Source organism: Epinephelus lanceolatus, chromosome 6 (genome assembly GCF_041903045.1).
Source record: "Epinephelus lanceolatus isolate andai-2023 chromosome 6, ASM4190304v1, whole genome shotgun sequence".
NCBI lineage: Eukaryota > Metazoa > Chordata > Actinopteri > Perciformes > Serranidae > Epinephelus > Epinephelus lanceolatus.
In genome coordinates, this window is record NC_135739.1 from 27,538,241 (window position 1) to 27,562,357 (window position 24,117).

Here is a 24,117-nt window from a genome sequence, read left to right on the forward strand (position 1 = left end):
GTGTCAGATATCCTGTGTAATGTTGAAATGTATAGAAGGAGAAGGAGACCGAGACAGACAGCAGCGGCTCCTTTGCAGTTTCCTTTGGCCCTGCCAGCAAGAGAAGAGATCCTTATTTTCATGCCACCACATGTTTCACAGTGACTTTCACATTTTGTTTTCAGTTAGCTTGAAGTGCCTTAGTTGCTCATATGAGCCACATGTGGGCAAAGTCCCTGGCAGCGGCTAGGTTTGATATCAAACTGTGGCCCTTTGGTGCATGTCTCTTTCTCCCTCCTTTCATGTCTGTCTCTGCATAAAGATAATTGAGGTAGACAGTAACGTCACCCAATGGTGTCCAGTTTCCCATTTTGATGCCTTGAGTCTGGCATTTTGGCCCCCGTCATCTTGGTTTTTCGAGCCAGGAGTGACCATACTTGGATGAGAGGTTGGCACTAACGCTAACGCTAGATGCTAATTTGGCTGGCACCGTGCATTCACAGGTATGGTTAACTGTGATGATCCTAATGCTAATGCTAATTTTAGCTGACAAAAAACAAGCTTAAAGTCATTTAAAAAATGTATTTCCTGGGAAAACTGAATATCCAACCCTTCTTTTAGTGTAACCAAATGGCTTCAAGACTTTTTTAGGAGATAAAAACAATTAATTTTCATGAACTGAGAAACACACTGAAAGAGCAACAACTACAGCTACTCCTATCCTTCGTGATTCTGGGGTTACATCATGGATACGTAACCTAACAAATATTGACACGTTAGTGGCAACTTGACAACAGACAGCAATCACCTGTCACTCAAAGCAGCCACAATCTTAATTATGCTCAGTTTCAAGCCTTAATAATATTCAAACAGTTGAATTATATAAAAAGTCCCCCCCCCCCCCCCCCCCCCCCGCAGGTGTCATGAACAGGGTAATTAATAATAACAATAATAACTTTAATTTTATAGCACTTTTCAAAACAAAGTTACAAAGTGCTTAACAATAAAAATAAAAACAGATTAACAGATAAAATACATGATCAATAATACAAACAGTGGTAAAAGTTAAAAATGCCAACAGTTAAGAGAAAGCCAAACGATAAAAGTGAGTCTTCAGAAGAGATTTAAAAGAGGGTACTGAATTACAACAATTAGCTATAGAGACCAAATCCATTTTGTACCAGGCAGTAAACATGTTTAAAGCCTGGCATGGTGTAGTTGGGATTTTGGGGATTGAGTCACTTCAAGAGCCAGGCTCTTCCACTTTCACACTGGCTTCATTTCTCAGCCCTGGAGGCAATGTATCCCCTGACAACGGTTTATTTGATATCCTGCAAATATGAACACACAACAGTTCCTTTGAATTAGCTCCTCAGGAATGACGTCACATGCTGAACATAATTAATGTAAAGTTATGGAGGTTAGGTTGAGACAACTAAAAAGTTACTGTGGTTAGATTTAGGGAAAGAAATATAGTGAGAATGTACCTTTTTGAAATGCCTCAAAGTTCACTCAAAGTTCACACAGTCCCACCACAGGCCTATCCACCACAACCGCTGCTTCCTTCTTTACTCCTGTCAGTGTATTGGTCATGTGATCGCTGCCTTCCAAAATATGGGTTATGCATGAATTAATCTCTAATACATGGCACCTGCGAATATTCATGCAATGCTTTTTGCAGAATAACATATGAGCAGTGCATGAGAACAGCCTGCCAGAGGCTGCCGTTTGGTTCTTCAGTTGCTCTATTCATTAAAGGCAAAAAAGACCCAAAAAATAATCTTGGAAAAAAATAAAAATCAGTTGGCTGAAAGCAGCTGACCCGAGAGAAGATCATAGCTCCTGATGTGGTTTATAGATAAACACTATTAGCTCGGCAGTATTACTAATCCCATCAGAGTCAAGTGTCAAATCTTCAGATACCAAACAGCAGCTGAAACACTCAACAAATAATCAAATTTACACTTCTGTATCAAACTGGCCTCCCTCTTCCAGCAGGGAAGAGATTTGTTTTTACACACCGTGGACTGGATGCGTCATCTCAGTCATGTGGGAGAAGATTAATAACTGAAATTAGCCCAATTATTATAATTTCCGCCTATGTGTTTCTGTGCCAGCTGCTGTTCCTCTTTTGGATGTGAGTTTCAAGTACCGTGGGGAGCCCAGTTAAAAACTGGGCTTCTGACATCAATGCATGATGTATTCAGCAGTGCCTGTATCAGCTTGTTAGTTCTTCCTCCTCTGGTTTCTCCTCAGAAGTAAGAGAATCAAAGTAATCCTCATCACTGCCTGCGTGCATTATGATTCTTGTGTGTGTGTGTGTGTGTGTGTGTGTACAAACTACTTCTCTTCAAATAAAGCTGCTGAGGTCAGAGCTATCAGAAAAGTATATGAGAAGACTGAGCTATAACTATAAACTGAAATAGAAACTAAAAACTGATACAGCTCAGGAAACTAAACTGCAAATAAACTAAATATATAGATATAATAATGAAATAGTACAGAAAGTAAAACCATTCATTTGTAAACATGAAAGTAAAACTAATCTCTATTAGATATCTGCGTATGTATACAGAATCTGTAGGCAACGGGACAAGATTTTGATATCAGAAGGGTTTTGATTTCTGTTTGTAGTCTGACTAACTACGTTTGAGGGGGCTGTAGTTGCCTGCAGGTAAACAGTCCACGTGGAGAGGCAGAACACATTGGTCAAAATGCGATCTAGGAACCTATCGGCTATCGTCTGACAACGATTAGACTTTTTTGTAATTTATTTGCATTAATATGCAGATGTATGTTTTTAGCCAAAATGTTATCTGGACCTGCCACATATTGCTAATCAAACTTTAAACAACAAACAGCACATGGCCCAGACTGGGGCTTAGAGGTGGAACGGGTTGTCCACTATCGAAAGATCAGCGGTTCGAGCCCCAGCTCATCCAGTCTCCATGTCGAAGTATCCTTGAGCAAGATACTGAGCCCAAAATTGCTCCCAATGGCTGTTCCATTGGTGTGTGAGTGTGTTAAATACTGAGCAGGTGGCACCTTGTATGGTGGCTACCAGTGTGTGAATGTGTGTGTGAATGGGTGAACTTAAGTTTAATAAGCGCTTTGAGTGGTCAGATGACTATAAAGGTGTTATACAAGTGTAGCACAGGTCCAAGTCTTGGCCCAAAATATTGGCACCAGAGGCTTATTGTGATCAAACCGATAGCCAATGGATTCTGAGATCAAAGTAAAATGTGTGCAAATAGACAAGAATGCTGGAGCTTTTTTACAAAGATTTTAGCATTGATTCTGTTGATTAGATAGATCTAAAGGTTGGTACAGAGCATGAGCCTACATCAAAGTTCCTATGTAGTTTAAGGATTTTCAATTCCTACATTTGATATTTTCTTTGTTTTTCTCAAAGTTTGCCATTTTAAACATTTCAAGTAATTTCCTTCTTTGTTTTAGTATCTTTATCCAATGCAAAACTGCCAATCCATCTCATGCTCCATTCTACCCTCACTCGTGAACAGGACCCTGAGATACTTGAACTCCCTTGCTTGGGGCAGTAAATCACTCCCAACCCTGAGAGGGCAATCAACGGTTTGGCACAGTGTCTGCAGTGATACACGCGCTGTGTTGGATCGTCGTGGTGAAGAGAGACTTGAGCCGGAAGGCAAAGCTTTTGATTTATTGGTCCATCTACGACTGAAAGAATGAGATCGTGGATACAGGCGGCCGAAATGAGTTTCCTCTGTGGGGTGGCTGGGCTCAGCCTTAGAGATTGGGTAAGGAGGTCGGACATCTGGGGGGAGCTCGGAGTAGAGCCGCTGCTCCTTTGCGTTGAAAGGAGTCAGTTGAGGTGGTTCGGGCATCTGATCAGGATGCCTCCTGGGCGCCTCCCGTTAGAGGTGTTCTGGGCACGTCCCACTGGTAGGAGGCCCTGGGGCAGACCCAGGACACGCTGGAGGGATTACACATCTCGTCTGGCCTGGGAAAACCTCAGGGTCCTCCAAGAGAAGCTGCAAAGCGTTGCTGGGTAGAGGGACGTCTGGAATGCTTTGTTGGCCTGCTGCCCCCGCGACCCGGGTTCGGATAAACAGTTGAAAATGGATGAATGGAAGGATATCTTATGTGAAATACTTTGCATTACCCTATGTATGAAAAGCTCTGTAAAATGAATCATAATCTATTTTCCTTTCTTGTAGGTGAAAAACATGTCCTTTCCACTGTCCGTTCACTGTAATTACCACTGAAAATAATCCCTTCTTTCTGTCTCTTCCCTTTGCTCTTGTTTTGCATCTTTTCCTTGAACTTCTTTCTCACATCCTTTCTGCCAGACCACTCTCTCTCTCTGACCCCTGACTTTGTTACTTCTGGTTTCCTGTAATGTGGATTTACTGTTGGAACTGGAGCTTACTGTACTGCCAGCGGCTCTGGATGAGTGTGTCAGCTAAATGCTTAAAATGTAAATGTTATTGTGAGTGTAATTGGATTCGGCCTGTCTAGGACTTGTTGTTGCCCCGCCATGAGAGGCTCCTTGTTTGGAGTGATCTGATCCGCTGAGGGGAGGTGTAACTCCCTGCAGGGAAAGACGATGGGCTGTGGTTGGTGGAGACATTAGGGGTTGATGTTAAGCTGCCTGCAGTTAGCAAGAGCTGAGCTTTAAGAGGGAAAGGACAGACTTACTTTTGTTTATTGTTTATTGACTCAGATGTTTTTGCTGGGAGACACAGCAGTTATTTTGGTATTCTTGTCATATGTTAATAGGTCAGTAAGGTGAATGATTTTAAAGACAGTCAAAGAGTTTTATTACATAAGCAAGTTATAAAACATACATGCTGCTAAATTCAACATAACTGCACTCCTGTAGTGTTGGGGCAAAACAAGACTTCCCTTAACTTGCTGTAAATCTATCTTCTGGTGTTACATCATGGAAAATGTATCGCTAAAGTTAAAATTTTGTTAGTAAACAGTGTCACTCAGTTTGGCTTGGCTCCATGTGGTGCAGATAGAGCTATATAGTGTGGCTGTCTATCTCTATCTCAGTTGACTTTAAGGGGAGGACTAAAAGATTAAAACTATAAACCCGTCTCTGACTTAGGATTCCAGATTATTCATGCTTTGTTCAATGGTTGTGAGGGACCTTCATGCCTCTGTAGGTTAGGAAAAAAAGTGGGGGGTGTGCATGACACAATCAATGAAACATAACATGTTTTTCTACAGTTTGATGGTTCACTTCTACTAAGAGAAGAGGCTGAACTTTGCTCATCTATTTTTGTGACCACAATAGTAAATGGGGCTAGTTTGGTGCTAACCGGCTCTGCTTTCAGACCTAGAGTTGTCTTGCTTTGGTCTGAATCAGGGACTTGTTACACAGTTGCATAATTGCTTAGAGTTGGTTCGTGTTCTCACAGCTGTATTTACAAGTGGACCAGATACAATGGCTTGTGTGGGAAAGCTGCTCTTGATTGGTCAGAATTTCCATGCGGGAAAAATCCAGGAAGTAAACAAAACGCTGAAGAAGAGTACACTTGCAAGATAAATGTGACACTTTCTAATGTCACAATGGAGGGACATCTACGCAGGCTGATTTCAGCACTGGTCATCGTGGACTATATTGCTGTCATTGTTCATTTTAGTCAAACCATATGGTTTGAAAATGAGGCGTGGCTCCAACTAAAACAATGTTTTGATGCATTGGATGTGCTGAATAACAAGTAACAGTTGTAACAAACTTGAGTTTAATTGAACTGAACCAAACAGGGCAGGTTTGAAAGCACCCTTATATTATATTTATTTTACACTGTATATGCGGAGAAATGATCCATTTAAAAGCATTACCTAGAAAACTGTATAGCAAAGAAAATGGCAGCAATATAATTTTTCCTATTACCTTTTATTAATAGCATATAAATGTGTAATAAACAGTTTAAACACCATAATGTAACTGTAAGCAGATGTAAGTGTTTATCAATGCATTTGTTAACAACTATAACTTTACCTGTGAGCATCTATTAGTGGAAGCTGATGTATAAACACACTAATATAATATGAAATAATTTAATAATATGTCTTTATAAGAGAAGTTTTTATTGCTGACAAATACTGTTCATTAACAAACACATATCTGCTTTCAAATTCATTATAGTGTGCTAGTTATTAAATGTTTGTATACTGCTAAACAGGGGGACAGTTTGTCTCACTCTCATCATGTACTTCAGATGTTCACTATGGTATCCCACAGGGGTCAATTTGTGGTCACATTATTTAGTAATTGCACCAGCTCTATAGGTTATATAACACATACAACAAAGTGAGCACAGAAACTTTCTCTGTGTGTGTTTTTTTCTTTTCTTCTTCTTTTTTTTCCATGTTCACTTCTCACAGCTCATCCTCTTATGGTCGTCCCTCGGGAGGAAGGGCTATCCTGGGTTCTGACGTCAGACTTTATGGGTAAGTAAAACAAAGACTTATCGAGGGAAGAGCCCCCATGTAAACAAAGTTGTTGTCGCTGTCAATAGGATTTAGATTAAAAGACAAATATGGGCTAAGGTCAAGTTGGGAGATTTAAGAAAAGAGCAAGGATGGGAGCGAGAGAGTGAGATTTAGAGCTGTATTTCTTCTTTTTCCCATAAAACACAGTGATTCACTTCCTTTTATTTCACATACATCAATAAAGTCATGATTAAATGTATGAAATTTGTCAGTTACTGTATATGAATGATGACGATTCCCTGTCAGATCACCCATGGCCATACCTCAAGTCCATGTGTGACGTTTTTGAGATGAAGAATGATTCGTATTGTTTTCAGTGTTTGCTCTGTTTACTGCACGCAAACTTTATCACAGCCTACAAGATTTCACCATCCAACCTGGGAAAGCATATTGAGGTATGTAAACATCTGCTTAATTCCAGATTCATATTTCAAACAAAGTTGTAAGTGCTTGTAGTTGTTGTAAATTTTGTGCTTTTGTGTCAAATGACTGTTTATGGATTTGCCCACAAAGTTGTTGTACACTGTTGGAAATTAACTTTAGCTGTGGATTTATGTAGGACCCAGTGGTGTGTGTGTTTGTAGAACACTGCATTTTGATTTTCTTTAAAATGTTCTTTGAATACTAACAGTTTTAAAAGCAAGTTCCCCACTTGCATTGGAGTAACATTTGACCAGGAGCATCTATACTTTGACTCAAGTAATAGAGTTGTGTACTTTGTCCACCACTACTTCTAGGCATGTCTCCTCCACATGATTCTAATGCACAAAGCATTTTACATGTATTTTTAAAACACTAGTAAAAAGTTTTGTCTACTTGAGATGTTCTGGTTACAGACAATTTAATTCAGCTCTCCACATTTCCCCAGGCTGCCATCAGATAATGTTTCAGGAAACGTTTTCTTAAAGTAATAATGTTAATGGTCTAAAATGACACTTGGAAATGAACTGAATTTAAACCAAAAACAAACAAACAAACAAAAAGTAAATTGTTTAATTGCTTTCCTGTCTATGGCCTCTTCTGGTTTAGACTCAGGTTGAGTAGATCGGTATCAGCCGATGAACAATTTAAATATTTTAGATTTATGTTTTCTGTTTGTGCACTTTAACTGTGTATCTTTTTAGATGGGCTGATTGAAAGCAGAGCAGTGATATTTTGTTCAACTCAACTTTTCATAGATGAGTGAAAATATTTGTTTTTATAAATACGAAATACACATGCCATATCACCTTAAGAGCTTAACAAGGACAGTGTAAACAAATGTATTAAGTGTGACGTAATCTCTAGTTTCTATGTTCTAGTTCATCCCAAATGATGCTACTGTCTCTCCCCTGTGTCTCCTTACTGTGTCTTTTCCCACAGAAAACTTATTTATGGCAGCAGTGATCTAAAGCTCAGAGAAGCAGGTTCATGGCTTCAAAGTTGCCGGTTTAAATTCAGATTTATTGGAAAATCTTTGCAGGACAAGATGATGATCCTGATCCTGATTTTAGTCCTCATCTGGTTTTAGAAAATGATGCATGAAACCTCTTTTTAGCAGTTGTTTTGGAGTGTTGTCAGTGTTAATGCTTTGAAGGTAAAAAGAAAACACGTTTTTGGTTCAGTTTTTCTTTATTTCCTTTACCATGTCACTGGGTCTTGTTGTACTCTGTGCTCCTGTACAGATATGGAGCTCACAAAGGCCCAATCCCAATCTCCAATTTTGATGTGTTTTTTTCAAGCAACATGTGATGTCACCATGGTGTGTCCCATTCCTCCATTTTATACAATTTCAAGGCCTCAGCAACTCACACACTGAGGCACTACAGCTGTGCACACAGGCTACGTCAGTGTTTAGGCTTTAGGGTGAAGACTGAGATTGGGCCAAATTGATTCTGTCCTCCTGACTTACCGACAATGTAAACAAATTAAGATGGCAGCAAAAGATAGAGGCAATGAACAGTAGTACCAGCCTGTGATGTGACGCACACTCATCCCACTAATGCTAAAGCTGCTGAATTTCAGAAAATCCATTTGTGGTCAAAACCAATCTAGCAGTAGTGAAATAGGTATTGTTAACATTTATGCTGAGGGAAAATCATCTCGAGTAACTGACTCACATTGGTGGTCTTTGCTCTTTCCTGCAAGTAGGCAACTTGTTTGACTTTGATAATCAGTGTTTCTTCCCAAAAGCTGCATTTAACGAGGGAATGAATCCCATAATTTCTGCCTACACCTTCATATTTCTTTCCACTTTTCTCCACAGTGACAAGCATCCACCCCCATCTCACAACGTTGGTTTACCTTTCTGCAAAGCAAAAGTTCAAAAATTGTCTTTCTGTGATGTGACAAACAAAAACCTCTGACACAGTGGATAGCATGGCACTAAACAACAAGAACAAGACAGCATCTTTGGTAAATTGGTAGTCTGAGTGGGCGGAAGTCCGCTGCATTGATCAGCCTCTCATTGGGTGGAACAAGCCATCCACTGAAGTCCCGCCGTACCACCTCCGGTTGTGTAGCAGTTTTCAACCGTTTTAAACACGTCCTTTACTAACTTTTGCGGTGTTTGATCTTGCGGGGATGTAGCCATTTTTCTGCCATGGTTCACGTCCTGTAGGCAATATTTTTGTGGGCGTGTTACACCAAAACCTGTTTCCCCCCGGCAATATTTTTGCAAGTGCACCGTTGCTGTGGCACCGCCCAGAACGATTGTGATTGGTTGAAAGAAATACAAGCAGCCGGGGCGTTTTTTTCTCCAATGTTAAAGTGAGAGTCAGCCCAGCCAGACCTTTCTTTTCTTGAGAAAGGTCTGGTGAGCGAGACTAGTAAATTGGAGACAAGGCAGCTAAAGAGATCTAACAGCAAAGATTGAAAGCTGTTTGATCCTCATAAACCTGCAGAAATCCTCTATTAAACACAATATGTCTCCCAATTAACTGTGAGGAAGTTGCAGGAAAATATGGTAATTTAAGGAAAAATCATCATGTTTCAGAAATTAAAGTTTTTAGCGTTATAATCAATTACTGAAGTTGACAGTTTACTCTGTATTTTACTAGTTAAACATGTATTTTTGCAGAGTGTGTTTGTTTTCTGACCACAGGCAGTCTTGGTATGTGCGGCTCCCGGAGACCAGAGCACAAAGGTGTGCTGTGCTTCTCCCATTGGCTCATGTAGGATGAGGCTGTGTGATGGAGGGGTGAGGGGGAGTTGGTTGTTGCATCCCCAACTCATGACTCAGTATTTACATGTCCACGTGCAGCTGTGTACTGGCCTGTGTAAATGTCAGTCCAGCCAAATATACTGTGTTACTGTGAAGTTTTGCTGAGAAACTGTGGGAGGTTCAGTGTGCAGACATGCCACCAGGTTCACACTGCTGACACAAGGTATTTTACTAAAACTTTGTCCACACTTTTGCTGAAAGTTTCCCTTTCATCCCTGTCTGTTTTTCTGCCATGGGACTCTTATCTGTGGAAACCACAAAAATCAGCACAGAGAAGCATTGTTAATGTTCGTCTCTGGATAAATGGATCATAGAGGTGTGACTCCAGGCTGTTCATTACATTTTTATCAACATAATGGAGGAAATACAATTAACGAACATATCTGCCAAGTCAAAATGTTGTTAGTGAATTCATCAGCAAAATATCTCCTGAAAAAAAATTAAATGATTTTCCTGTCTGATATCTGCTCTATCAATGCAATACCTGCTCATAAACGTTTTCTTGTTGATGTTAAGGCACTCACAGAACTTGCAAGGTTAGCAAACAATCATGGTCTCAGTTAAACATTCCAAAAGTTGACAGAAAATTGATTTGCTAACTTAACTAAATTTAACTGCAACAACAATCTTTTTCACACTTAATCCTTCTGTTGGCCAAATCCATCGAAACACAGGACGCCCACAACTCACCCTGAACAACTCGGTTCTGTGTAGTACAAGAAGATAATGCTTCACTTGTCGGAAACAAAATTTCAACTGAACTCAATCAAATAAGTGATTACATAAAAACATAACAAGTATTAACATTATTTGTGGAAGAGTTAAAGACGGAGCATATAGAATAAGAAAAAAAGGTCCCAGTATTGAGCCCAGGGGCACTCCACAATTTACCAGAAAGAAAGGGGAGACAGTTGGACAGCCCAAGATATGCCAACACAGTGTTGCAGGTTGTTCTTCCAAATATTTTGATCAAGTCTAACAGCAAGACCAGGAAACTGTAGTAGTGCTGTAATGCAGTAGTTAATGGGGATCCAAAGAAACAAACAAACCGTCACATCTGGAAAGGAGAGTAACTGGTACAACAGACTCTTTGACCAGCACATTCTCACTCCAACCTCCTCCTCACATATTGATGTTTAGTCATGGACTTTTCATGTCCAGATATGTACCCTGGGTGCATAGATTGTTGACGTTCTGGGACACCTTGTCAAGTTCTGCCTGTTACATGCATTGTCTTCTTTCAAATGTCACTTCCGTTTTTATTTACATACAGTCTCTTTCAAAATGAATGTACTATGTCAGTACAACACCACATATTGACTTTTTTTCCTCCTTCAACAACAAACGCACATGGTTGAGTTAAGTAACAAAGCCACGTGGGTAGGTTTAGGAAAAAAGAACAGGGTTTGGCCTTATATCTTATGGGATGCGAACAGCACTCAGGATTTGTTGGACCCATCCACCATCCCTCCTGCCCTTCCCACTCAGACTTTTGCTGCCTTGACTTTTGTTCTTTTCCCGTCACATTTCCCCCTGACGCCGCTGGGCACTGGCAAACTAAAAAGACAAACAGCTGCATATCATGCTGATGTTAAAGGACAGCTTTTTTCGTCGGTGTCTGATGCCGCAAGTCACTGTTCAAATGCTGAATTTCGATGACTTTGGCTGTTGTCTTGACAGAACATGACCCAAACATGAGTAGGTGTCGAGGGTATAGCTCAGCTCTGTTCATTTGAACAGCCAGCTGTTCAGTACAGTCGTAGATGCTTTTCAAATCCTCAGGTTTCTTGAATACAAAAGTCATATCCGTGTATGCATCATTCAAAAGTTGGTATTGTTACAGTTATAAAATACCTTTTAAGGTGTCATGTCCTTTGCACTTCTTTAATGTTGGTTTAATGCAACTGTTACATAACTGTATTACTGTAATGTACCTTGAATCCATGAAGCCATTTTCACTGACCTTGGCTTTTATGTGCAGTATCTCAGGTGCTTTCCACCTTGTGGGAGGCTTGCAGGTTATAAACTCAGCTGTGCAGAGCAATAAAGTTGACTGGTGTGTGAAATTTAAACAGCCTGTGGAGGAAGGAGAAAACAAAGAGCGAGATAAAGAGAAGACAGGGGATTTAAATGGTCCCTGTATCTCTGTTCATGCCCTGAAGTCAAATGCATCCTGTGTCTTTTATCATTTCCAAACCACAGGCTCTATTTTTAATCTTTGGGTGAGCAAAGAACGTGCATGCTGTGACCTGACTGGGACTCACATCGACAGCTTCGACATGTGACTTTCAGGGGATAAACGCCTTGTTTGCTGTACATTTTGTCCTGTTCTGTAACCACAGCTTGCCTTGATGAGAGGAAGTAAACACACGCTCTACCAGTTTTACCATATCCGTTTAAATGAAGGTGTCATGAGGTGGTGATGACAGACAGACTCTAGATTTATATCTCATCAACACTTGTCTTTCATTTCTTTTCATATAGCACTATAATTACCCATTCAGAGTCACAGAGATATGTCAAAGATTTCAAATTCCATCACTTCAAAACAAAAACACAACGCCACCCAAAATTCATTATGAGTATCAGCGGCTCTGTCCTGTTTTACAAAGAAATTTCCTAAGATGACTCCCACCTTTAAAGCTGCACTAGCAGCCACATTAGTGGCATGATCAGTCGTTCCAGGCTGAAATATCTCTGCGTCTATTAGATGGATTGCCATCAAGTTTTGTAGAAACATTTCTGAAGCCCAGAGGTTAAATCTTACTGACTTTGGTCTTACTGACTGGCAGTTTAAATGGACTGAGTCAGATGGAAAAGAAAAAGAAAGAGGGGGGACAGCAACTGAGAGAGAGCACAAGACAACAGACTATTGATACAAGGAAGAGAAGAAGGAGAAATAGTGTGAGGAAATATGTTTTTGTGTAAAACAAAATTAGGGCTGTCAAAATAACTCGTTATTTTTTTAGAATTAATCACTGAAAAAATAATGCTGTAAAAAAAATAACGCTGGTTAATTGCATTCTGTGGTGCCCTTTGACCTCAGTGGCTTTGTCACATGATGGAGGCAAACGAGAAGATGCTGCTTGGCCCTGTGAATGGAACATCTACATTTAAAAAAACGCCCAGATAGAACTGTTCTCTGCAATTTCTGCAGTATGGAATTTGAGTACTTCAAGCCTGAAATATCACCTCAATGCAAAGAATTTAGCAGCAAAACCTGAGGTCTGAGCTAGCGCAGCATCTGATGCTAACGCTAGCAGTCAGCCTCGTTAAGCCACACTCGACCAGGCACTCAGACGTAAACTGTGTAAGTCTATCTGTGACCGACGAACTAACTCCCTTGCAAATGGATTGCAGTGGACTGCAGACCAGTTTCGGTGGTAGAAGACTGGGGGACAATTGTGTCCAAAATCCAACAGCTTTACTACGACACAACTGCCAAAATTAATTTGAATTGAATGGAATTGAAAGCAGTTTATTTAGATCTATTCATCACAGAGCATGTAATGAATTAGATTAATTTAAGCTTGACAGCCCTAAAAAATGTATTATAATATACTATAGAAAATATAATACAGTACATTTTTTAAGAGTTGAAATTTTCCATCAATATTCATCTGTATTGCCATGTAAAATAAAGGCATTTTCATTTTTGCACAAACCCTACAGTGTGTCTTGGATTGTTTCTGCAGGAGCCTTGCATTTTAAATTTTTTGATTGAGAGTATACTTCACTCATGCAATGAGCCCTTCACAAGATGGAGTAAAGACAGTTCACCTGACGTATCCAAAGAGCACCTGTATGTGACAATTACTATGACCCAGCAGTGCTCCTACATCTTTGTCTTTAGTAGAAATTAAGGTTTTTAGGTTTTTAATGGGGATGGGGACAAACAGTTGCAATGGTTCGGGCTTGGACAGCAACTGTTTATGGAGGGTCGTACCTGATTTTTTTGGGCCCAGATCAGAGCAGGCAGCTATTTAGCTACCTACTTTTTTTGTTTTATCTTTTAGCAAAAAACCTTGGATAACCTACCTGTCCCAAACCAAACAGTACACAGACAAGGGTTGTGACTAGCTGGTGAACATAATGAACATATAAGAGCACTTAGATGCTAAAGAGCCAGATATTTCCCTTAGGAGTTGGTATGGACCAAAATGGAGATAAAAGGTGATCAGTCAATTTGAGAATGTGCCAATCATTCTTTCAATATTAGATATCCTATTTGGAGTCTCATTTGTTCAATCTGCTGTCTGTGACCTTTGACCCTTAACAATCTTAGCCTTTGCTGCTCTTAGTGACATAGACATCTTACATAGGCTATCCCCAGTTGTTGGTATTTTTACGTGACATTTACAGCACCTCAGTCCAGATGTGAAACCAAACATGAGGCTCTGCTGAAACATCTATTTATCAAAACATCAACGCGAGAAGATGGAAGAGGCAGATGACACAGCTGTACTGCTGCTCCTACAAACTCCTAAGATTTAGTGGGCACTTCCCACAGAAAACACAAACTCAAAATGTATCCCAGATGATTTTCTACATAGCAGAACCATCCTTTGAGTCTTTAACATGGAACATATGTGACATGTCTGTTTACATTCAGCAGTAATGTGGGAGGGTAAACAGAAGGCAAATGGGAAGAGTACAACACGAGAAACGTGGAAGTGTCCAGCTATTTTTTTACCCATTTCCTATCCCGGAACCATCATAGGATTAAGAACCTTCACATTGTTGGAACTTTCATATTTGTTAACCTTCTCAACAAACCTATTGAAGTACAACATCCGTGTTGGGGCTTTCAGTTGTGTTTTAGAGCTTGTAATCTTTTGGAGTCCTTATTGTAATGGTCCTTAATCATGGCTTGTCTTGCTTGTGAAAAGTGAAACTGAATGTATTTACTGTTCTCATTGCTGGTTATACAGAGATAAGATAAATCCGCGGTCAGCAAGTTCATGCAGTGCTGCAGAGGGTTTGAAATAAACAGATATGTGCGATGTAAAAACACACTGAACTAAACTGCAGACAAACTTTGTGTGGAAGATGATGGCACAGCTCCAGGCCTTATAAAAACTATCCATAAATCTACTCCAAGACTCATTTTAATGTGTTCTTGTGCCAGATGGAACACGTTTACACAGGTTATCACCTTAACTCTGACTGAGATAAGACTTGCTATTGTTAAGTTGGCATTACTAATGCGAGTGTAAACACAACATGGAGCTGTTTTTAGTGTCAGCTTATTGCAGCACTACTACACCTCCGTATGTGGGCAGATTATTCTTCATTTTCATTTTCATTTCAGGTACTCAGCTGATGCTGTGTGGGAAATGAATCTCTAGTTCTACATCACAAACATCTCAAGCAGTTGCAGGCAGTGGCATTATTTTTGAAAGTATGGATGGATGGTTGAAGTTTGTCCATCTCTTGATTTCAAAGCAGGAGAAAACAGATTTTTTCACCATCTGCTACTAAAAAAACGCAGAGAGAGAGAGAGAGAGAGAGACTCTTGTAATAGAATTGGGCTTGTCTCATGATTACACAAGTTTTTGGGGTGACCGTTGGTATATAATTCTGCAGTATCTCTCTATGGTTGAAGGCTGCTGCTATGAACAAGCAGCTGTAAAATGACTCTGCACTGCTCCCCTTGAATCTCCAGTGGTGCCAACATCACCTCTGATGTAAGAACTTATCTGCCAGTTTGGTTGTTCAATACACAGATGGTTCAAAGGCTGCTCTCCAACACAGATAATGTGTTCCCTTCACTCTGGGCACCAACCACTGAGCTGTTTTAGTAGATTTACCAAATTAGGTAAACTGGGTGATAAATGCCCACAGGTTTTGGAAAGGTCCAGATCTTCATGGTCTCCAGAGGTTGAAGTCTAACGACCAGTGCTGCCAACTCCTCTCAAGTAAAAGCAGCTAACACTAGCTCCAAAAGCTGCTAAAAGTCACTAGATGATGTCATATGCTTATTTGCATACTGGTAACATCATCGCACATTACTGAACGCATCAAAACCTTACTGAGGTGAATTCAAAAGAAAAATCCTCAACAAAACATTCGAATAGCATGAGAGCTATGACGCCTATGCTATATTACACAACTGCCCAATGTTCAGTGCGCTTTAGCCATTTGGATTTGGCGATCCAGTTATTCTCAATACCCTATACACATGCTCACCATAACACAGAGGGATGACAGCATTCTCCATGCAATCATTATTCCATTTAGCAATTCAGTTTTACACGCCAGTACTTTATGCTTTTCAACATGCTTTCATAACACGGTCAAAAACTGTTTGCTGCCTGTTCCACATACCTGATTCCCTTTACTTGGAGCTTACCTATATGCCCTTCACACATGAATGTTCCACCCTGTGTTCATTTTAATTACTGCATGTGAAAATTTATATTAAATTTTGTTTTTAGTGAAACGCCAAAGTACGAATGCGACTGACTTCTGTAATCCCTTAATTTTTATCTAGCATCTACCATCAATGGGTCAAAATTTAAATCTGTCCATTATTTTGGTTTATGACCAAATACAGTACAGGCCAAAAGTTTGGACACACCTTCTCATTCAATGCGTTTTCTTTATTTTCATGACTATTTACATTGTAGATTCTCACTGAAGGCATCAAAACTATGAATGAACACATGTGGAGTTATGTACTTAACAAAAAAAAGTGAAATAACTGAAAACATGTTTTATATTCTAGTTTCTTCAAAATAGCCACCCTTTGCTCTGATTACTGCTTTGCACACTCTTGGCATTCTCTCCATGAGCTTCAAGTGGTAGTCACCTGAAATTTTTTTCCAACAGTCTTGAAGGAGTTCCCAGAGGTGTTTAGCACTTGTTGGCCCCTTTGCCTTCACTCTGCGGTCCAGCTCACCCCAAACCATCTCGATTGGGTTCAGGTCCAGTGACTGTGGAGGCCAGGTCATCTGCCGCAGCACTCCATCACTCTCCTTCTTGGTCAAATAGCCCTTACACAGCCTGGAGGTGTGTTTGGGGTCATTGTCCTGTTGAAAAATAAATGATCGTCCAACTAAACGCAAACCGGATGGGATGGCATGTCGCTGCAGGATGCTGTGGTAGCCATGCTGGTTCAGTGTGCCTTCAATTTTGAATAAATCCCCAACAGTGTCACCAGCAAAACACCCCCACACCATCACACCTCCTCCTCCATGCTTCACAGTGGGAACCAGGCATGTGGAATCCATCCGTTCACCTTTTCTGCGTCTCACAAAGACACGGCGGTTGGAACCAAAGATCTCAAATTTGGACTCATCAGACCAAAGCACAGATTTCCACTGGTCTAATGTCCATTCCTTGTGTTTCTTGGCCCAAACAAATCTCTTCTGCTTGTTGCCTCTCCTTAGCAGTGGTTTCCTAGCAGCTATTTGACCATGAAGGCCTGATTGGCGCAGTCTCCTCTTAACAGTTGTTCTAGAGATGGGTCTGCTGCTAGAACTCTGTGTGGCATTCATCTGGTCTCTGATCTGAGCTGCTGTTAACTTGCCATTTCTGAGGCTGGTGACTCGGATGAACTTATCCTCAGAAGCAGAGGTGACTCTTGGTCTTCCTTTCCTGGGTCGGTCCTCATGTGTGCCAGTTTCGTTGTAGCGCTTGATGGTTTTTGCGACTCCACTTGGGGACACATTTAAAGTTTTTGCAATTTTCCGGACTGACTGACCTTCATTTCTTAAAGTAATGATGGCCACTCGTTTTTCTTTAGTTAGCTGATTGGTTCTTGCCATAATATGAATTTTAACAGTTGTCCAATAGGGCTGTCGGCTGTGTATTAACCTGACTTCTGCACAACACAACTGATGGTCTCAACCCCATTGATAAAGCAAGAAATTCCACTAATTAACCCTGATAAGGCACACCTGTGAAGTGGAAACCATTTCAGGTGACTACCTCTTGAAGCTCATCAAGAGAATGCCAAGAGTGTGCAAAGCAGTAATCAGAGCAAAGGGTGGCTATTTTGAAGGAACTAGAATATAAAACATGTTTTCAGTTATTTCACCTTTTTTTGTTAAGTACATAACTCCACATGTGTTCATTCATAGATTTGATGCCTTCAGTGAGAATCTACAATGTAAATAGTCATGAAAATAAAGAAAACGCATTGAATGAGAAGGTGTGTCCAAACTTTTGGCCTGTACTGTATGTTCAGGATTACTGAAATCCAGTCAGCCTCAGCCGTACTTTGTGTGTGAATTAGTAATGTTAGCATGCTAACAAGTGAAACTAAGATAGTAAACATAACATGTTTTCAGACCAAATAGTTCTGAGAGACTCCTTGAGGAGAATGGCCTACTGGGGAGCTCCCCTAAGACCTACATACCTTTTTTGTTTTGTTTGTTTGCATTCACTCCACCCATAGGAACGCTACAGTGATGCACAGTAAGGCAGTGGTTCCCACATGGTGGGCCAAGGTCCAACATGTCAAGTTTGTAAAAAAAAAAAAAAAACACTTTATTTGCAAGTGCAGTGAATTTCTGCCACACTTTTATTTTGAAGTACCATTTCCTGCTATAGAGTGAGGGAATAACGGACAGAGACAGCAAACCAGCTCGACGATATGGCCAAATGCAAGTATGATGCTAAATGTATTGAACTGTGTGGACCTTGAACTAAAGACTGAGGAGAAATCTGGACCAGTTGGGAACCACTACTGTAAGGCGGCCAGCAGTTTGCATAGCAACGTCACTTTTGCTTTGACGAGTCAAAATCATGTTGCATTTCCACCATCACATATATGTTCAGTAAAACCTGGATTTAAGTGTTGCACCATTTGTTTGTATTTTCTTTCTTTTTTTTGTTATGAGCTGTTGTTTGTATTTTTGTGCTGTCTGTTGTTTACACAGTGAATGGGATTTTAAAACTAGAGGATGCTGTTGCTGCATTGGCTGTGTTCAACCAATCATCGTACACTTACACCACTCATGGTTCCTCTTGTGCTTGGAGAGTACGTATTCTGAAATAGGGGCTTAAAAAGTCCCTCAAAACTACAATCGTTCCTGGTTTCACATCACTATGAAGAGTTATGAAAAAGTTAGTCCTCCATAGTACCAGGGGAGTAGACATAGAAGACATACTTGCTAAACATGATTGCAACGTTGCCGTAAGAATGTTAGCGTGCTGATTTTAATATAACACCCAGTAACGTAATGAGGTGCTGATCATTGGGAGTAGACTCGAAAGTAGGAAACAAGCGTCACACAACTGGCTCCATATGCATTTCTCTTTATTCAGATGATATTTTAGCACTCAGGCGTTCTTCAAAACTGTTAAGGACTGAGGCCTGAATATCACCTGAATAAAAGACAAATGCATATGGAGCTAGATGTGCGACACTTGTTTCCTACTGTTTAGCATTCTGATATTAGCATTTAGCTCAAAGTACCACAGTGTTTTCAGCCCAGTCGCCAGAATAAAATGTCTACAAACAACGAATATGTTACATTTGTGTGTTTCATATGTATGAAGCATTTCAGAATACATGTATTTGAGCTGAGTTTCTCATCAGGAGGATGAGAGGTTAGTGAATGGCGTGACATCTAGGTGAGACGGCTGCCAAGCAGCTGGCGGAAGCAAACCACAGTTGGTGGGTAAAAAGTGGGTATCTTTAACGAGACATCAGGACATTTCCAGCTGTGTTTGTGGCGACTGAACTGAGTATTTAAAGCCAAAACTTGATTTTTTTTCCTAATCCATACCATGTGCTTTTGTTTTTCTTTTTTTTTTCTTTTTTGCTTAAACATAACCACACACTGACCGCAGCATTGTCACAACATAAAAACGAAAAGTGAAACATAAGGTTTCGACATATACGCTTCATATGAGAAGCACAAATGGTTTGCAGAAACATACAATGCCAATATTTACTGTGGTGATTGGGTTGGTATCTAAATACAGCCTCTCAGAGACTGTTTGCCTTTACTGACCACTTATGCTTACTACTAATGTTACTGCTGCTCTGTTGTTATGTTTTAATCTCTTCTCCCATGTGAAGCATCGGTGCCGAGAGAGTAACAACAACTGGCTGTGATGTCACGACAGGAGGAGTGAGTTGTTTTTGTTCAGTTCATCCCCCTGGAGAGGATACAGTGTCAGAGGTTTGCACACACAGGCGACCAGGGTTGTTTTTGAAAAACTACTGTAGCAACTTCAGACTGGGAAACAGCACATGAGGTTGTTTTTAAGTCGGAAAAATCCTGTTTGTGTCTGTTTCAAATCTCTGTTTGGCCAATGGATAAGAGAGTACTGGCTGCACTTCAGATGCAGACAAAAACAAATTTATGAAAAGTAATCAGAAAGAGATGTTAGACCAGGGGAAAAAAGAGAGACCTTGTGGATAAAAGATTATGATGAAATATTAATTTGATTATCTAGAAGGTTAAGTGTTATTTTCGCAATAGTTTTGAGCATCATTTTTTTTAATTTTCCCCTCAGTCTTTTTCTCTTTTGGCACGTGCTGATTTCCTCGACTACCACACCCTCAGACTTTTGGAGACTGAATGTGACTTCGTGGAATTATAGCGTGTTTGCTACCAACAGGAGGGAGGGGGGGGTTAAACAGAGGACAACCTCCCTCCTTGCACATGACCACAACCCTGTGGACCTCCACCATCACCTTCTCCCCCTTTCCAACCCACTACCCCACCCACAGGCTCACAGCAAACTGCTACTTCAGAGGAAGTCCTGCTGGTCCCGTGTCGAAGGCCAACACAACAGGCTCTTCTCTCAGTTGGTGAGAGTGCGAGATGAATCTGAGGCCAAACACTCTCTCATCCTCACCTCTCTGTCTCCCTCTATTCCTCCATTCCTTCCCCTCAGCTCTCTCCTGTGTTTGTTTTTCATTGAGAGGAAAGTCGAAACCTGCCCAGTTTGTTTTTCTCCCCCTCTTGGCCAAGTGCCTGCTTTTAAAGCCCAGGTGTTGGCGAACAAGGAGTCATCTTTCAGAAAAACATCAGGGCCGATTGCTGGGTCATGTGGGAGGAGCCGAGGGGCGGGAGGCTGACACGGCAGGATTTTGACATCTCTGTCATCTTTGGGTGTTTTTGTCTTTCAAACCGGTTGGACAGCCTGTCAGCTGCCAGTCAAACAGTCAAAAACACATTCTTCGCCATTGACTGTATGACAGTTGTTTTCCAGACTTTATTATCACAAAACATTTTTTTTAAGATGAGACAGGAGCATTTCTCCCTTACTGAGTCATTTAAAAGGGACTTAAATTTTAGATTTGCACAAACACATTCTGCATAACGTTGTGTAGGAAAAAATCCTCCCACCAAATGTTAAACCACTTCTTGTTCTAAAATGACAATTTACAGTAGGATAGTCACATTTTTCTAACTTTTTGTTGTAATACAACTAGGACTGCAACCAATGATTATTTTTTACAATAGATTAATCAGCAAAGTATTGACACACTTGATCATTTTGTCCATTAAAAAACCTGTTAAAAATGCCTATGACATTTCTCAAGCCAAATGTGACACCCTCAATATCCCGTTTTGTCCAACTAACAGTCGAAAACCCAAAGATTTTACATTTACAGAGAAAAGCATCAAATTCTCACATCTGGGGCACCTGAAACAAGGTTAAAGGAGCAGTGTGTAAGATTTAGGGGGATTTAGTAGCAGCTAGTGTTGAGGACAGCAGCTGAATTATCCACAAAAGTCTCTTCCTCTCCAGGACAAAATGACCACGTGATTAAATCTTCTTAAAACACATTAAAAATTCTTCTACATCAGGATGTCAAACATACGGCCCATGGGCCAGACTGGACCGCTTAAGGGTCCAGTCTGGCCCACCCTTTAAAAAATACAGTTCTCTGGAAAAAAAACTCTTGTGTTCTTAATTTCAAGATATGGAACATTTGCAAAATACTGTCAACCAGCAGCTTCAGTACAGAAGAATCTGTATCAGATTTCTATCTTAAAACAATGTTGGTGGAACACTTTTGCTAAGGTACTGCCAAAACTTTAGATTTGTAAATGGAGATAAATTGACCTGCTTCCTCAATACCTTTCACTTTGGTTTGGTGTGGTGATAACAGCAGTACTGCACAGGAGTGGGAATGTATGGGAAAATGGACATGTAATGGTAGTGAGTAGTAGACTAAAAACGGAGACATATTATTGAAGTTGCACTTATAGTCAGAATGTACCTGTACGTCTTCACACTATAAGAGCGATTAAAAAAAAATGGAGGTGTTGTTATGCATAGGGTATTAAACAGTGGTTTTACTGGTCCGGCCCACTTGAAATTTAATTGGGCTGTATATGGCACCGGTGTTCTGCACTGTTTGGTACAGTATTTGCCCAGTGCCTGCTATGTTTGCACACCTTGTTTTGGATCCAGACATTCAGGAGGTTTTTACAGTGAGCCGACTTATTCACAGAGGTCTCTCTCTCTCTGCAAAACAAAGGACCTGGTGATTTACACAGGTAAAAACACTGAATAAAGCAGTTATCACTTTACATCAAACGTGACATTTGCCATGCTTGTCGGAGCTGGGGTGTTAGCCTAGCACTTGCAATTGTGTGCTCACCTTTTTTCCCTGGTAACTTAAGATCCAGAAGGTCAAGAGGTCATAGAGGTCTCTTTAAAAAAATCTATCTATCTAGAGCCAGTGTTTGGTTTGTCTGTTCTGGGCTACTGTAGAAACATGGCTGTGCAACACGGCAATCTCGGTAAATGAGGACCTTCTCCCTATGCAGATATACATTGCTCATTCTAAGGAAACAAACACGTGACAATTCCTGTTTTCAGGAATTTCAGTGAAACACACTGCACCAGAAAATTATAATCTATCAATCAATCAATTACTCATCTCATCCTTTTAGCTCCGCGACACGTGGTTATTTTCTGTCAAACTGTAATTTGTCATCTTTCATGACATGCCGGGAGTTTCTGGATGATCAGAGGTGCCAGGGTGCAGCTTCACCGTTGGCATATCTTTAAGTACATAAACATGGTTTTATTAATGATGGTGCTCATTTTTGTTTGTGACACCCCATGTCTGCTGGGTCGAGCCATTATCAGGCTAATACTGTGTAGCCTGATCATACATTACGGACTTCTCAGTGAACGTATTCTGCCTAGTTAAAGGGATTCTTTTAGCCTAGCAATGTAGAACAGGAATGTCTTTTATCAAGATCATTTTTTTCTTATCTAACTCAAGAGGTAATTATATTCACCTGAGGGAACTTTTTTTCTTGTATCACAGAACGGGACATCATTAATGCAACTTCATGTAAAACATTTTCAAACATGCTCACGTTTTCTCTTCACAAGACATTAACATTTTTCTTAGTGTTTGCCTTTATATGAAAGAGAGGCTTCTCCTGTAATATTGCAGGGAACTATTGTTACTGACAAGACAACTGTTTTCGTTTTCTACCTTTCCTCTTTTCTTGTAACACGGCCATATAATGGTCATTGTTCCCAGACACTCCACTGGACTTTTGTGAGTTGTGAAATAAAAGCCTGTGACTTATACACAACCACATGACATCAATGTCAGATCAGCAAAAGAGACGCAGGTCAGAAAGGATTTCGCAACATTTCAGGAACCAGTCTAACATCTATGTACTTGGATGACATCACTGTTAAACAAACTGTGTAAGTTGGAGTTCCCCTTTAATTCCAGCCAGACAAGTGATATTACTGTCATGTTGCATCATGGACTGAAGAGATGTACAGTATCATGTGTGTGATGTGTTAATTTTACTGCAATAAGCTGTAAAATGAAACAGAAAGTAAAGCCACTTAAGTTATTTTTTTAACCCTTGCATTCTGCTCAGAGAGTTAGTTGTATTATTTAGAGTGAGAAACTGTTGGACATGAGGAAATTGTACAGAAACTACAAACAAACTGGTGCCGTTCTGTCATTTGAGGCCTCTGAATAACTGGTACAACTGTCACAGCACATCTGTGTCCTTGATCTGGATCTTCTCCACTGGAAGGAAAAAACTCAGTGGGGAATCTTTTGTGGAAACAGAACTGGGAAAACAGATTCAACCCCTGATGTACCCCCTGACACCCATTGACCAGAACCCCATGGGAAACCCCCTCTTCCTCTCTGCTCCTGCAGCCAAGAGCCCAGCTGGAGAGTCATTAGGTCACTCAGCTGATTTAATCCCCAGTCCAGGTCACATAAACACACAACACTGGGAAGGCAACCAACAGATTGTTATAAAGCTGAGTTTACTCTTTTTTTGCAGAAAAAATATTGTTTAATGCTGGAGTAGGGAACACAAATAACAGCTTCAATAGATTAAATTGAAGTTCACAAATCTGATCTTGTTTGTGCACCACAACACACCACGCTGCAGTAAAACAGCAGATTATTTTTTACTGCGTTACAATACGTTGAACTCGCTAAAATAAAGTCATGGCAGAGAAAAAGCAAATGTAAAAAT